The sequence below is a fragment of the Squalius cephalus genome, assembly GCF_949319135.1.
Source record: "Squalius cephalus genome assembly, chromosome: 3".
NCBI lineage: Eukaryota > Metazoa > Chordata > Actinopteri > Cypriniformes > Leuciscidae > Squalius > Squalius cephalus.
Window position 1 is genome coordinate 6,401,790 of NC_137124.1, and position 13,564 is coordinate 6,415,353.

At 36.5% G+C, this 13,564-nt stretch overlaps 1 long non-coding RNA gene across 1 annotated transcript; it reads left to right on the top strand.

Annotated features, from left to right (window-relative positions):
- Positions 1–3,527: 3,527 nt before the first annotated feature.
- Positions 3,528–5,825, top strand: LOC307155433. Its single transcript, XR_013820511.1, has 3 exons — positions 3,528–3,582; positions 4,353–4,387; positions 5,754–5,825. It is a non-coding gene; the product is annotated as an uncharacterized lncRNA (long non-coding RNA).
- The last annotated feature ends 7,739 nt before the right edge of the window (positions 5,826–13,564 follow it).

Here is a 13,564-nt window from a genome sequence, read left to right on the forward strand (position 1 = left end):
GGAGTAAATCATGGGGTAAATTTCATTTTTGAGTGAACTATCCCTTTAACAAGTGTGAACAGCAACAACAACAAAAAAAAGATTTTTACAAAGCCGTTTTGAGCTTCATTTAAAACCCTGTTCAAATCACATTTCTGGAAATCTGTTTCAGTCTGACTGCTCTGATTGGATTTAACGTGGTTTGTCACTTTCTCACGTAAACATGTCAGACGCTGTTATAGGAAACATTCTGAAAGTCGCTACAGAAACAAGGTTGTGTTGTTGCAAAGTGACAGTCGAGCAGAAAATGACAATATAATGAAGACGTGATGAATTATGAGTCTGGCGGAGATGAACACACAGAATAAAGCCACACACACGTCCTACGTTTCTGTCGCTGCCTAAAGGTTGTTGGACTCTCATTATCTCACTGAAATAATATCATCATCTTCTGCTGCTGCTGTTTCAGAATAAACATGTCTTTATTTCCTCCGTCTAAATACTTGATTGTGATTGGCTGGAATGCGGACATTAAAACCTTGTTAGACTTTTTTAGAATTCATGTCTTTGTGAAAATTATTATTTTGTTTCATTTCATACCCCTGCTGTTTACTGTTTCTTTATTTGTTTATAAAACATGAACACATCTGCATGTAAACACATCCTCATCATTCATTTGTTTATGTCCACATTTAGATGTTCAGGCTGGACAATATTTCCATCTCTGACGTGAAACAGGAGAAACAGAGTGTTATTGTTCTAGTCATATTTCATTAAATTTCCTTCAGTCTTATTCATCTGTTAGTTTCACTGAAGCAACAGGAAAGTTACACTAACTGTGTCCCAATTCAGAGCTAATTCCTTCGAAGTTCATGAAGGTCAAAGGCCCTGTCCCAAATGGCACACTCCGGACTTGTGGACTTCCTCAGAGTCCACACTTTGGTGACGTAATGTAGTGCAGACCTATAGGGCCCTTGGCGCGAGTCCACGAGGGCGCATTGAGAGGTATTTTTGGGACAGACTCGATCGTCACGCCGGAAATAACAGTCTGGTTGTTGTTGGACAGGAGAAATCACATTTTTGCGCTCCGACGTCTTATCTCCATGTCCACTACACAGCCTAATTTTACAGTTCTATATTTTTATATTGTGCATGCCACCTGGGCATTAGACAATAGATACATCATGCTTATTTAAAAGATGTATACAGTTGTAGCTAGCTACATAATAATACATAATGTTCCATTTGAACTAAGATTACAATTTTAACACATAATGAAAATGTGCATGAGTTTCAGATGAATTTACAGGTTTCAATATTCATAATATGTTTACATATGACTCAGTAAAGCCCCGACATTCGGTTCTATTTATTTAATGAATTATAATATGATCGTATTATTCAACACACTATTATTATGTTTGAGACATCAACCACTGCTCGATGACCATAATGTTTGTATAAACTGCAGGTAACAACTAGTAAAATATACATCTAGGTAATAAAAACCGTAATATTTTCTTCTCAAATGTCAACAATTATCCGTGAGCGAAATCTCCTCCCATCCGTTGTCTGATTGGCCTTTCGCAAGGATTCCTGGGTAGTTAAAGTGCGTGGAGCCTGCTTCTATGCGGGCTTCGCGGAAGACCGCTTCAAGGGTACAAAGGGGGCGCTGCTGAGCACACTTCAGAGCGTTAAAATGCTGAATGGGACGGTCTACGGACTCGTAGACTCGGCGAGCACGCGCAATTCAAGTCCACGAGACCGAAAGTCCACATGAAGTGCGCGATTTGGGACAGGGCCAAAGTGAATGTTGTAAAAGGAGACGCTCTATCATACGGAGGATTTCCTGTTTACATCACCGGCTGTTCCCGCCCACCGCTCCTGTCGCCTAGCAACTGTGACAGATGCCATCAGGACACAGCAGAGACATTGGGCAATAAAATTAACAATAAAAACTAGTTAAAATGATTATATGGTCAAGACTATTGAATGTCTGTAGCTTATAGGCAGTATTTCTGCTCTTTGAAAGTAAAACACATAGCCGCACAAGCACAGAATTCAGGAAAGTTGTTTTTGGGGTACAATATTTATATGTATTGCCTATCATGTCCATTTATAGCCTTTACACATCAGCTTGTATACTTGTATGGTTAAAAAGCTGCAAATTCGAAGACGCTGACGTCACGTCAGGTCGTCACGTGGGTCACCCGTTTGAAAGTTCAAGACGTTCGGATAGACGTTCGGATAGACGTTCGATCGGTCGGTCGGTCGTTCGGATGTTTGATTTTGGCACGGAGTACCCGCCATAATCCCGAAGCGCAGATGTGTCGAAACACTGATCCGAAGCGTGATTCGAAACACCCATGTCACGTGACTATGACCAAACGAAAGCCTCGAAGTGTTTAAGTGTTTCATCAGGTGTGGTCCGCCGAATCAGTGTTTGATTGGAACGGTCGGGAACAGACCACACAATCGCACATCTGTATAAAAGTGAAATAAACGCATTTTGACCTCGTGGGTTTTTGTGAGAGGAGTTTGATTTTGAGATAGCGGATTTTTGGTGATATAGTGACAGTGCGATTTAATTACCCAGCAAGCAATAGCCGTCTTTTCAACGTCTGGGTTAAATATAGACCCGATATAGTCCGGCTATGTGTAACCCACTTTTAGCCCAAATAACATTTAATCTGGATAAATGTATTTTTTTCCAAAATAACTTGTGAGATGTATGATATTCCATCATGTAAGCAAAGTCTACCGTGATTACAAGTTGTTTGGCTTACTTTATTTTAGGCTACATGTTATAGGCTGTGCGTAGCCACGATTTAGCTCGTATTCAGACCCGGCTATGCGTAACCCACTTTTAGCCCAAATAACATTTAATCTGGATAAATGTATTTTTTTCCAAAATAACTTGTGAGATGTATGATATTCCATCATGTAAGCAAAGTCTACCGTGATTACAAGTTGTTTGGCTTACTTTATTTTAGGCTACATGTTATAGGCTGTGCGTATAGCCACGATTTAGCTCGTATTCAGACAGGCTATTGTAGCCCACTTTTAGTCAAAACTGATTGTAGTTTTTTGCCAGGCAGTGCATGAAATGGTTGATATTCCATCATGTTCGCATTGGTATGATATCTACAAGGTTCAATATGTCATTTCACGACATGGTCGATCTGTAGTCACGATTTAGCTCCGAATTGGACGGCTATATGCGGTCTGCTTTAGCCCACCTGGCGAAATCAAAGCAATCTGGTCTACGTACGGCTTGGCTATAGCCCAGATTCAGACCAGCGATCTAGTATAAGAATATTAGTCTTTTAAATGTTTTCGCTCACACAGCTTAATATGTTTTATGTCAAACATTCATACACAATCTACGATAAAAAAATCAAATCAAATGCAATTGCATTTCCCAACCGCTAGATGGCACAATCGAAACACTACTGAGACATGTCTACTGGGACTACTGGCATTGCGCGACTAGATCACTTTAGCCAAATTTCGCGAAAACATTTCCGCCATTTTATTTTACACGAGGCAGCTGTCGGAGAGCAACGGTCTGAGTGAAAATCTGAACATTTATACTTCGATCTTGTAAGTATGCGTGTTATTTTTGATATGTTCATTGTTTAAATTAGTTAGTTGTTATAATGTGTAGGAACCGTGACATTTTAACATTAACATTGCAGAGTACTATTTTTCTCCAAAAAGTTAACGTTACCACATGTGTTATTGCAAATGTATCTAAATTCAATGAATGTGGTAAGCATGAAACTATGAAACTTATCATTACTATTTTTTTATTATTAATAAGATACCAGTATATTTTGGTTTTTAAATTACAGTTGATTTAAAGCAAATTTTGTAAGTACTTTATATAAAATTTAACAGCAGCATAGTGCAACACGAAAAGAAAAAAAACATAAAGTCTTGTTTGTAAATAATTAAAATATGCAGCATACATTCAGTTTTCAGTGAATTTGTTTCAGATATAAATCTGAATGCTGCTTCTCCATGTTTTGTTTTGACTTTGGAGATATAAAAGTAGCTGGCTACTGTCCCAGATGTCCTGAGAGGTCTGCTCTGGATGGTTCAGTGCATCAGAAGATTAGAAATTTACTTTGGTCTTAAAATGTTACTTTAATAACCAACTGTAGTTTTTTTTATATATTAATTTTTTTGACAGACAGATAGCCAGTGTAAAAACCTCAGAACTGGAGTGATGTAATCCACTTTATTTGATTTAGACACTGTTTATTGCAAATTATCCTGCAATCAGTCAACAAAGTACTTGTCAATGACTACCATTAAATGTCTTGTTACCAACATTCATCAAAATATATTTTTTTGTGTGTGTTCAACAGAAGAAAGACATATACAGGTTTGGAACCAAGTGAAAGTGAGTAAATGATTACATTTTTTTTTTTTTTTTTTAAATGAACTACGCCTATAAGTATCTTTTTATGTTTATTAGAGTTATATGAGTAAGTGATAAAGAATGATTTATAGTGATAGTTCACTTTGAAATTAAATTTTGATATGTTTTAGCTCACCTTATGGGCATCCAAGATGTAGGTGTCTTTGTTTCAGTAGTTTCAATTTTTATATTTTTAGGTCAAACTGTTCTTGTCTGTCAGTCATATAATGCAGGTCTATATGGTCACCACCTGAAAGAGCATGCACAGAGAAGTCCAAATTAAACAATTCCCCACCATAAGTACACACTGATGGCCTAAGACACGAAACGAGCGGTTTGTGTCAGAAAACGAACAGTATTTGTATTGTTTTTACCTCTTATACACAGCCACGTCTAAGTGATCTGAGGGCGCGCGTGCTTCGGTGTGTGCGCGTTCTGGCTTAGTCTAAGTGCGGCGCTTGCGCGAATTAAGCCAGAACGCGGACGCATCACACACCTGGAAGCACGCGAGCCCTCATATCACTTGGACGTGGCTGTGTACAAGAGGTAAAAACGATATAAATACTGTTCATTTTCTCACACAGACTGCTCTGAAAAACGCTTCAGTGAGCTCAATTATAGTAACGCCACATTTTTAATGACAGTAACGGGAACGCCGTTTTTAATGGAGGAAGCAATAATTAGTTTGATTACTCATTATTGAAAAAAATAACGCCGTTTATTTATAACGCCGTTATTCCCATCACTGTATATGTATATGAAGAGTTCAGATGCAAAAGCCTCTAAGTGCCATCTGAAATTTTCTTCTCGAATGTTCATTTTTATCAAGCTCATATATGTAAGTTCAGTAATTTCACTTAGACTAAATGACAATTAATAGGTAATTTTCATTGCCATTTAAGTGAAATTACTGAACTTGCATATATGAGCTTGATAAAAATGAACATTCGAGAAGAAAATTTCAGATATATATGTATATGTATGTGTGTGTGTATATAGCCTATATATGTATATATATATATATATATATATATATATATATATATATATATATATATATATATATGCCTTGTACAGAATTGTTCAATACGCGTATCGTTACACCCCGTATTGCATCACCATTACGCGAGCAAAAATGTTCAATTATTGATATTAATTAATTTATAATATTGATATAAATTATTGTCTATATTGATATAAATTATATAGTCTCAATCTATATTCTGTTAACTCTATATTGGCCAGCTCTAGTGTGCATCCTAGCAAAAGTGATTGACTGTAATTAGTTAAATGACTGTCAACAATGCTTTTCTTGAGCAATAATTCTTTCCTTTTTCTTATTTGGCAGACGCAGTGATGACCAGCTGTCCATCAGCTACGGAATGTGAAATAAAAAACGTTATTTCAAATCATTTCAAACAAGCTCCAGGGAGGGCACGGGGTGGGGGTTATGGATCTAAATAAACAGTTGTTAATTAAAAATTTTAATATCTTAATTTGTTTTACATATTTTTCAAATGTTTTATTTGTTCATTTTTATGTTTGAATGTTGTCTATATAATTGTTCAAAATAAATCCCTTTATATTCAATTAGTTTGGATGGATTTTCATTTATGAGAACCTGTCATATTTGAGTGAAAAGAATCCTTATGCCTCATTTTGTTGTCTATTACATGTATATGTAGTGTAATTGATGACTAGTCTATTCTTGGGCTATGGTTAGACGTCTATTAGATTTTCACTGACAGCCCAAAATAAGCCTTGTTTTAGCCTAGACCCATATTGCCTGTCTATTAGACGTATATATGTAGTCGTTTAATAGTGGTCTAATTGATGACTAGTCTATTCTTGGGCTATGGTTAGACGTCTATTGGACGTATAAATATAGTCGTTCAATAGCTGTCTATTCTTGGGCTATGGTTAGACGTCTATTGGACGTATAAATATAGTCGTTCAATAGCTGTCTATTCTTGGGCTATGGTTAGACGTCTATTGGACGTATAAATATAGTCGTTCAATAGCTGTCTGATTGTCTATTCTTGGGCTATGGTTAGACGTCTATTAGACGTATATATGTAGTCATTCAATAGCTGTCTATTCTTGGGCTATGTTTAGACGTCTATTAGATTTTCACTGACAGCCCAAAATTAGCCTCGATTTAGCCTAGACGTCTGGGCTGTGTTTAGACGGCTATTAGACGTCTATTAGACGCAAAATTGCTTGCTGGGTAGTTATAGGCAATTTAGGCTTACATTTAAATTTACACAACACATTGACTGATAGGCTAGAGACAGACAGAGTATACATATAGTGACACATTAATAGATACATAGATATAAATATATATAGACAGCTAGATTAATAGATAGATACATATATAGATAGATTACAGATACATATAGATAGATACATATATAGATAGATTATAGATACATATATAAATACATATGTTTTAGATAGATACATATATAGATACATAGATTATAGATACATATCTAGATATAGATAGATTCATATAGATAGATAGATAGATTTGGATAGATAGATAAAATGGAGGCTCCCCAGAAGAGATGCCGTACATCTGTGGTGTGGGAGCATTTCCATTTAGAAACCCCAAATAAAGTGAGATGTGTGTATAGTGATCGGCAGCTAGCCTACTGCAACAATACATCATCCATGATGCACCATTTGAGGAGCACTCATCCTGCCATTTTGCAGGTGCAGAGGATGGCATTCCCCCTGTACCTAGGCCTGCTACTGACACTGCTGGGCCATCTAAGCAAGGTATGCATTGTTTGAAATATAATTATAATTGAAATATAATTACAACCTTTTGGGACACTGTTTATAAAGTCCATAGCCCAATGCCCTACAACCTAATGTCCCAATCACAACTGCCAATCATGTTAAAAATAGCTTCAATGTGAATATAATATAATATAATATAATATAATATTGTGTGAATATACATTTTATAGGTCTACATATGAGTACCCAATATACTGCAGCTGATGCCACAGTGGAAGTGAAAAAATACATCAACGATGCGTATTTGCCCAGAACTCATGATCCACTAACTTACTGGAAAGAGAGAGCAGTAATCTTTCCTCATTTGTATGTCCTTGCTAAAAAATATCTTTGTATGCCAGCAACAAGTGTCCCTTGTGAGAGGATTTTTTCAAAGGCTGGAGAAATTATCTGTAAAAAAAGAAGTAGGCTAAGTCCTTCCACAGCAGAGAAATTAATATTTTTGAATAAAAATCTCTAAAAAAGTGAGACATTGTGGCTTGATTTATTTTATTAATATTCATTTTTCATGACCAAAATAACATTATGCACAGTGAGGAGCCTATAGGTTACAAGCTTCACATATTAGAAAAATACAATAATAAAAAATAACACATTTTTTTAATGGCTCGTCAAGGTTGTTTCAGATCAACACCTGCAAGTGACCACTAGGTGTCACCGTTGAGACGGGTGTCAGATTGATTCGAAGCCTCGAAACAATATGGCACATTTGGTTCAACTGTTTCATTGCTTCACGAGGCCTCGATCTGGCCATCACTAGTAAAAGCCAGCAGCCCCTCACGGACGACTGCTGGCAACACAAAACAGAAACAACACATCAAATAAAATTCAGGCCTGTCCTCTCTCGCTCTTCACTGTCGTCGCTCCTCCTTTATGCTTCCGCTCCTCCGTGAGAGATTCGAGACCGGTGCGTCTCGCAGGTGTCGCTCATCAGAGTAATCACGCCACCGGCCTCATGCCGCTCTCTCACGGCCCTCAGCCTCGTCCTGCTCGCCACAGAAAGGTTTTTTAAAAAGTCAGTTTTGAGAGAAATCTAACATTGCGTGGTTGCACCATGCCTGAAACTTAGTCATCAACATCTAAACTAAACATTATCATGGTTTAGTTGTATTTTAAAACACTGTTTTTTCTTTTTTTCTTAAAAATGATCTTGTTTATTATTGTGTATTAAGTCCATATTTATCAGGCTGATATTTGTAGAAATAAGCAAAAAGAACAAGTTTATGGCCTTGTGTCAGAACACAACAGGTCTTTTATTCTAACTTTAAAAACTGTAATACACATGTAGTGTTTTCGCCTACTGACCTACCCCTGAAGTTATGACTTCTGAAGGCCTCTCATGCAGATTCACTCGTTTGAAAAATGGTATGTTAAACATCTGAAAAAATAGACTGTGCTTAATATCTGCTAACTCTTCATTGCGATGCTCCCCAACAGATATTCTACCGACTATAAGTAACTCAACTATATCTCAACTTATTCTAACCCTACCAGTCCACTAATACTCTACTAACACTAATGAGAGTTTACTTTACACACTCTGACTCTCACAAGCGAGTTAGTGGACATGCAGGTGCAACACTACTATAGTCAACAACCAAATTATGACTTAAAACCGTTTTAAGTATTACATTAAAAAGGCGTAATTGACAAAAATTGTAATTCTGAATTAAGTAATAATTATGACAAAAAGTCGAAATTATGACTTAAAAAGCTATGCGTCATAATTATGACATGAAACATTTAAATGATGACATACTAAATTGAAATTATGATAGATAAAGTAAATATTCCATAGTGAAATTTTCTGAATTCAATATAATTGTATTTGTGAAAATGATTCAGTACTGAAATAGCATTTATGAGTTTTTACATATCTTCTGCTTGTTTCTGCAGTTCGTGTAGGCCTCTAAGACTATGAATAACTAAAAATGATTATTGATGAACTTGAATAACTTGAATTTTGTTGGCAATGTAAAAAAATTGTCTTCCCATACCGGGAGCCTGGATGAAAACCAGGAATCCTAACCGCTAGACCATATGGGAGGCGTTGATACTGCCCCCGGTACATTTGAAAGGCTGCACTGCGCAGGACAATATAATGCAGGATCATAGTTATGCCGAGCCACAGGAGAAGGAATCCTCGTCGCCAAAAAGCTAAAATTTAATTTATCGGGATGTAAATAAATATCGGGATAGCTTCTCCCAGATGGAAAGAGCTAATGAAGGAGAAAGACTTTGAAAGGGAAGTTGCCTGCTTTCTTCTCGACAGGCAAGTCAAAATTACAGTTTACAAGCTTTTTACAAGCTTTTTTTTTTATTAATTTTTTTATTGCTTGGTTGTGTAAAATATTTTTTAGGCCGCATAACGGTAGAACATGTACAATTAAACTCGATGATGTGCTATCGGAAGACATGTTGTCATGTCAGATTCTTGACGCATAACGGCTACCGCAGTTGCAACACGCATTTGACAAAGCGAGGCGCTAGAGAGCACTATTCGTTTAAATGCAAAATAGAATTTCACCGCTAGATGGGAGAAATTCTTTTGGGAGGACTAACTTGTAGGGTCTTTAACAAAAAACAAACAAAATCGAGGAGGTCAAAGGGCATGCTTCCTGCTATAGCTCTCCCCAAAGTCTATTCATGCGGCCACCAGACAGATTTTAAACACCGGATTTACACTTCTACATATATTTTGAGTAGATAACCGATAGTATTCTCAGAAAAGGGTTTCACCCTGTGTGTCTCCACACTGATTAAGGCTAGTTCGGGAGATACAAGTAAAAATGATCGTATACGATCTTATAGGCTACTTATACTTTGAATTAAGACGCGTAAAATTAAATATTCGCTCAAGACAAACTTTACTTATGCCTCATCATGGACCACAGAGGCACATTGCGTCTCTGAAATCGTGTGGTGATTTTCCACATGATACAACTTAGTCTAAATAAGAGCAATGTGGAGTCCTCTGATTTCTTAAAAACAACACAACAACAAAACTCTGACAACATGTTGTATGGACAAAAGATCTAAGATGCCCAAGCATACTTTTTGCTTTATTTTTATTTATTTATTTTTTAAATCAAACGTTTTTGACCAAACGCTGTTTAGTAAAAATAATACATAAGTCTTCTTAGAAGATAAATAGAAGATATGATTTTAATAAAACTTTAAAGATTTGATTTAAACTTTTAAGGTTATGCTTTTAAATGAATTTAGTATAAACTCTGGATGTACTCTGGAAAGGTGTTAGCAGACTAGATTTACTGTGACATTGTCCCCGAGACTCATCTGGTCTGATACCCTGTTTCCTGAAGCTTCAGATCACACTGTGGTTTATCTCTGAAGGATCTGGGGCTGTAAGGTGTTTTTGTTTATATATTTATTTAGCTAAAACTTTGTTTACATTTTTAAATACATTTTAGTAACATATGTTATTATTCATTGGTTATATATTTTATTAATAATAATTTAATTTAAAATAGATATTAGTTCATTTTTTAGAATCGTGTGTGTGCGCAAAATGATATTAAATGATTTATTTATTTCATTTTGAAAATGTAGTTTTCTGTGATGGTCGTTTTTAGGTGTACGGTACAAAAATCATTATAGCTATGGAAAGCCCCCACCATAAAAATTGAAACCCCGCATGGACAAAAAATGCTGATTGAATCTTTTCATATAAATGAGATTTAAGATGACTAAAAAGTACAGTTTTTCTACAATCTAAAGTTTTTGAACAGACATTGTTTAATAACAATTACACTTTAGGTCACCGTTAAACAAAATCATTACAGTAGTCTTCTAAAAGATAAATAGAAGATATGAATGTATTGAAACTTTAAAGATTTCATTTAATCAATCTTTTAAAATATCTAATGTAAACTTAAGGTAAACTTAAAGGGGTGGTTCGGGATTTTTGACATCGGACCTCATTTTTAAGTCAGCCTGGTTGTTATTCATCAGTGGAGACATTTTTTTTTTTTAAATTATCCAGTCCTTATATTTGGATAGTTAGCCGATGCTAGGCTAGCGCGAGTCAATGGTAGATGTTAGCCAGCCATTAAAAACCGATTTACCCACTCCACAGTGCACCAAACGCAAATCAATTATAACACTAGACTATCGATGCAAATGTCCGTTGAGAGAATAATGTTAGAAATCAAACTTACCTTTCATCTCAATGATCCCAAAGGAACTAGTTTCTCAGCAGCTGCGGAATTTTACTTTGCTCCGGTTAGTAATGCGGCTAAAAGTAAACACAGAACAGAAGCGCAGGTAAATACACTTGCGTCATGTGTGTACCGGCTCACTCGGTTGCCTAGGTAATCAATATCACTCCGCTGCTGCTGTAGACAAGGCTTATTACAGGGAACAAATTATAACTAATGCAATGTGATGAAAGGTAAGTTTGATTTCTAACATTATTCTCTCAACGGACATATACATCGATAGTCTAGTGTTATAATTGATTTGCGTTTGGTGCACTGTGGAGTGGGTAAAACGGTTTTTAATGGCTGGCTAACATATATACCATTGACTCGCGCTAGCCTAGCATCGACTAACTATCCAAATATAAGGACTGGATCATTTAAAAAAAAAAAAAATTCTCCACTGGTGAATAACAACCAGGCTGACTTAAAAATGAGGTCCGATGTCAAAAATCCCGAACCACCCCTTTAAGGTTATGCTTTGAAATGAATTTAGTATGAACAAAACTTTGGCTCTGGAAAGGTGTTAGCAGACTAACATGACATACGCTGTGATGAGGCTCCTCTGGCCTGTCACCCGATATCCTGAAGCAATCATTATTGTCAAGTAACTTCTTTCTCAGCGCTGATCGGAAGGACTTTATAAGCATCCTATCAGTGGGACAGTCTCTAAATGTTCTCATGGTTGCTCTCTCTGAGTCCTATGTAGTCATTTTCTCACAGATACAACTTAAGGAATTATTGAACATTTCACAGGCGTGAGATGACTTGTGACGCTTCATATTTCGAATTATTTTACATACAGTGCCCTCCACAATTATTGAACCCCCTGGTAAATATGATCAAAATTGGCTGTAAAAAATAAATCTGCATCGATTATCCTTGTGATCTTTCATTCAAAAAATGTGCAAAATTCTAACCTTTCATTGAAGTAAAAGAATTGAAAGTGGGGGGAAATCACATTATGAAATAAATGTTTTTCTCCAAAACATGTTGGCCACAATTATTGAAACCCCTAGAATTTTTTACGAGTAAAATATCTCTGAAGTATATTCCCATTAATATTTACCTTTTTAAGCACACCAGGGTGACTAGGAACATGAAACTGTCCAGCTATGACTTCGTGTTTCACAGGAGTTTAAATATGAGGAAACACAAAGGCCAAATCCCCTTAATCATCCATCACAATAAATAAAACCCAAGAATATAGTTCTGATGTGCAGCAAAAGATTGTTGAGCATCACAAACTAGAAAGTGGCTGTAAGACAATAGCTAAAGAATTGAAAATCCCCATTTTGACCATCAGGGCAATAATTAAGAAGTTATAACCAACTAAAGATGTTATGAATCTGCCAGGAAAAGGACGTGTGTCTATACTGTCTTAATGCACGGCGAGTATGAAAGTTTGAGTGGCCAAAGACTCTCCAAGGATCACAGATGGAGAATTGCAGAGATTAGTTGAGTCTTAGGGTCAGAAAGCCTAAAAAAAAAAATATCAAACAACCCCTACATCCCCACATGTTGTTTGGGAGGGTTTAAAAAAAAAACTCCTCGCTCCTCCAAAAACAAACTCCAGCATATTCAGTTGTCAGACATGACTGGAACTTCAACCGGCACAGGGTTCTGTGGTCAGATGAGACTAAAACAGAGCTTTTTGGCAGCAAACACACTAGATGGGTTTGGTGAACACAAGGATAAAAAGTACCCCATGTGTACAATTTAATATACCATTGGATCTTTAATGTTGTGGGCATATTTTTCTGCTGGAGGTCCTGGACTTCTTGTTCAGATACATGGCATTGTGGATTCTATCAAATATCAACAGATAAAAAATCAAAACCTGACGCCTTCTGCTAGAAATCTTATAATGGGCCGTGGTTGGATCTTCCATCAGGACAACGATCCAAAACAAACATCAAAATCAACACAAAAATGGGTAACTGAGCACAAAATGAAGCTTCTGCCATGACCGTCCCAGTCCCCTGACCTGATGAGTGGAGTGAACTGAAGAGGAGAAGCACCAACATGAACTTGTGAATCTGAAGGATCTGGAGAGATCCTGTATGGAGGAATGGTCTCTGATCTCTTGTCAGTTATTCTCCAAACTCATCAGGCATTATAGGAGAAGACTCAG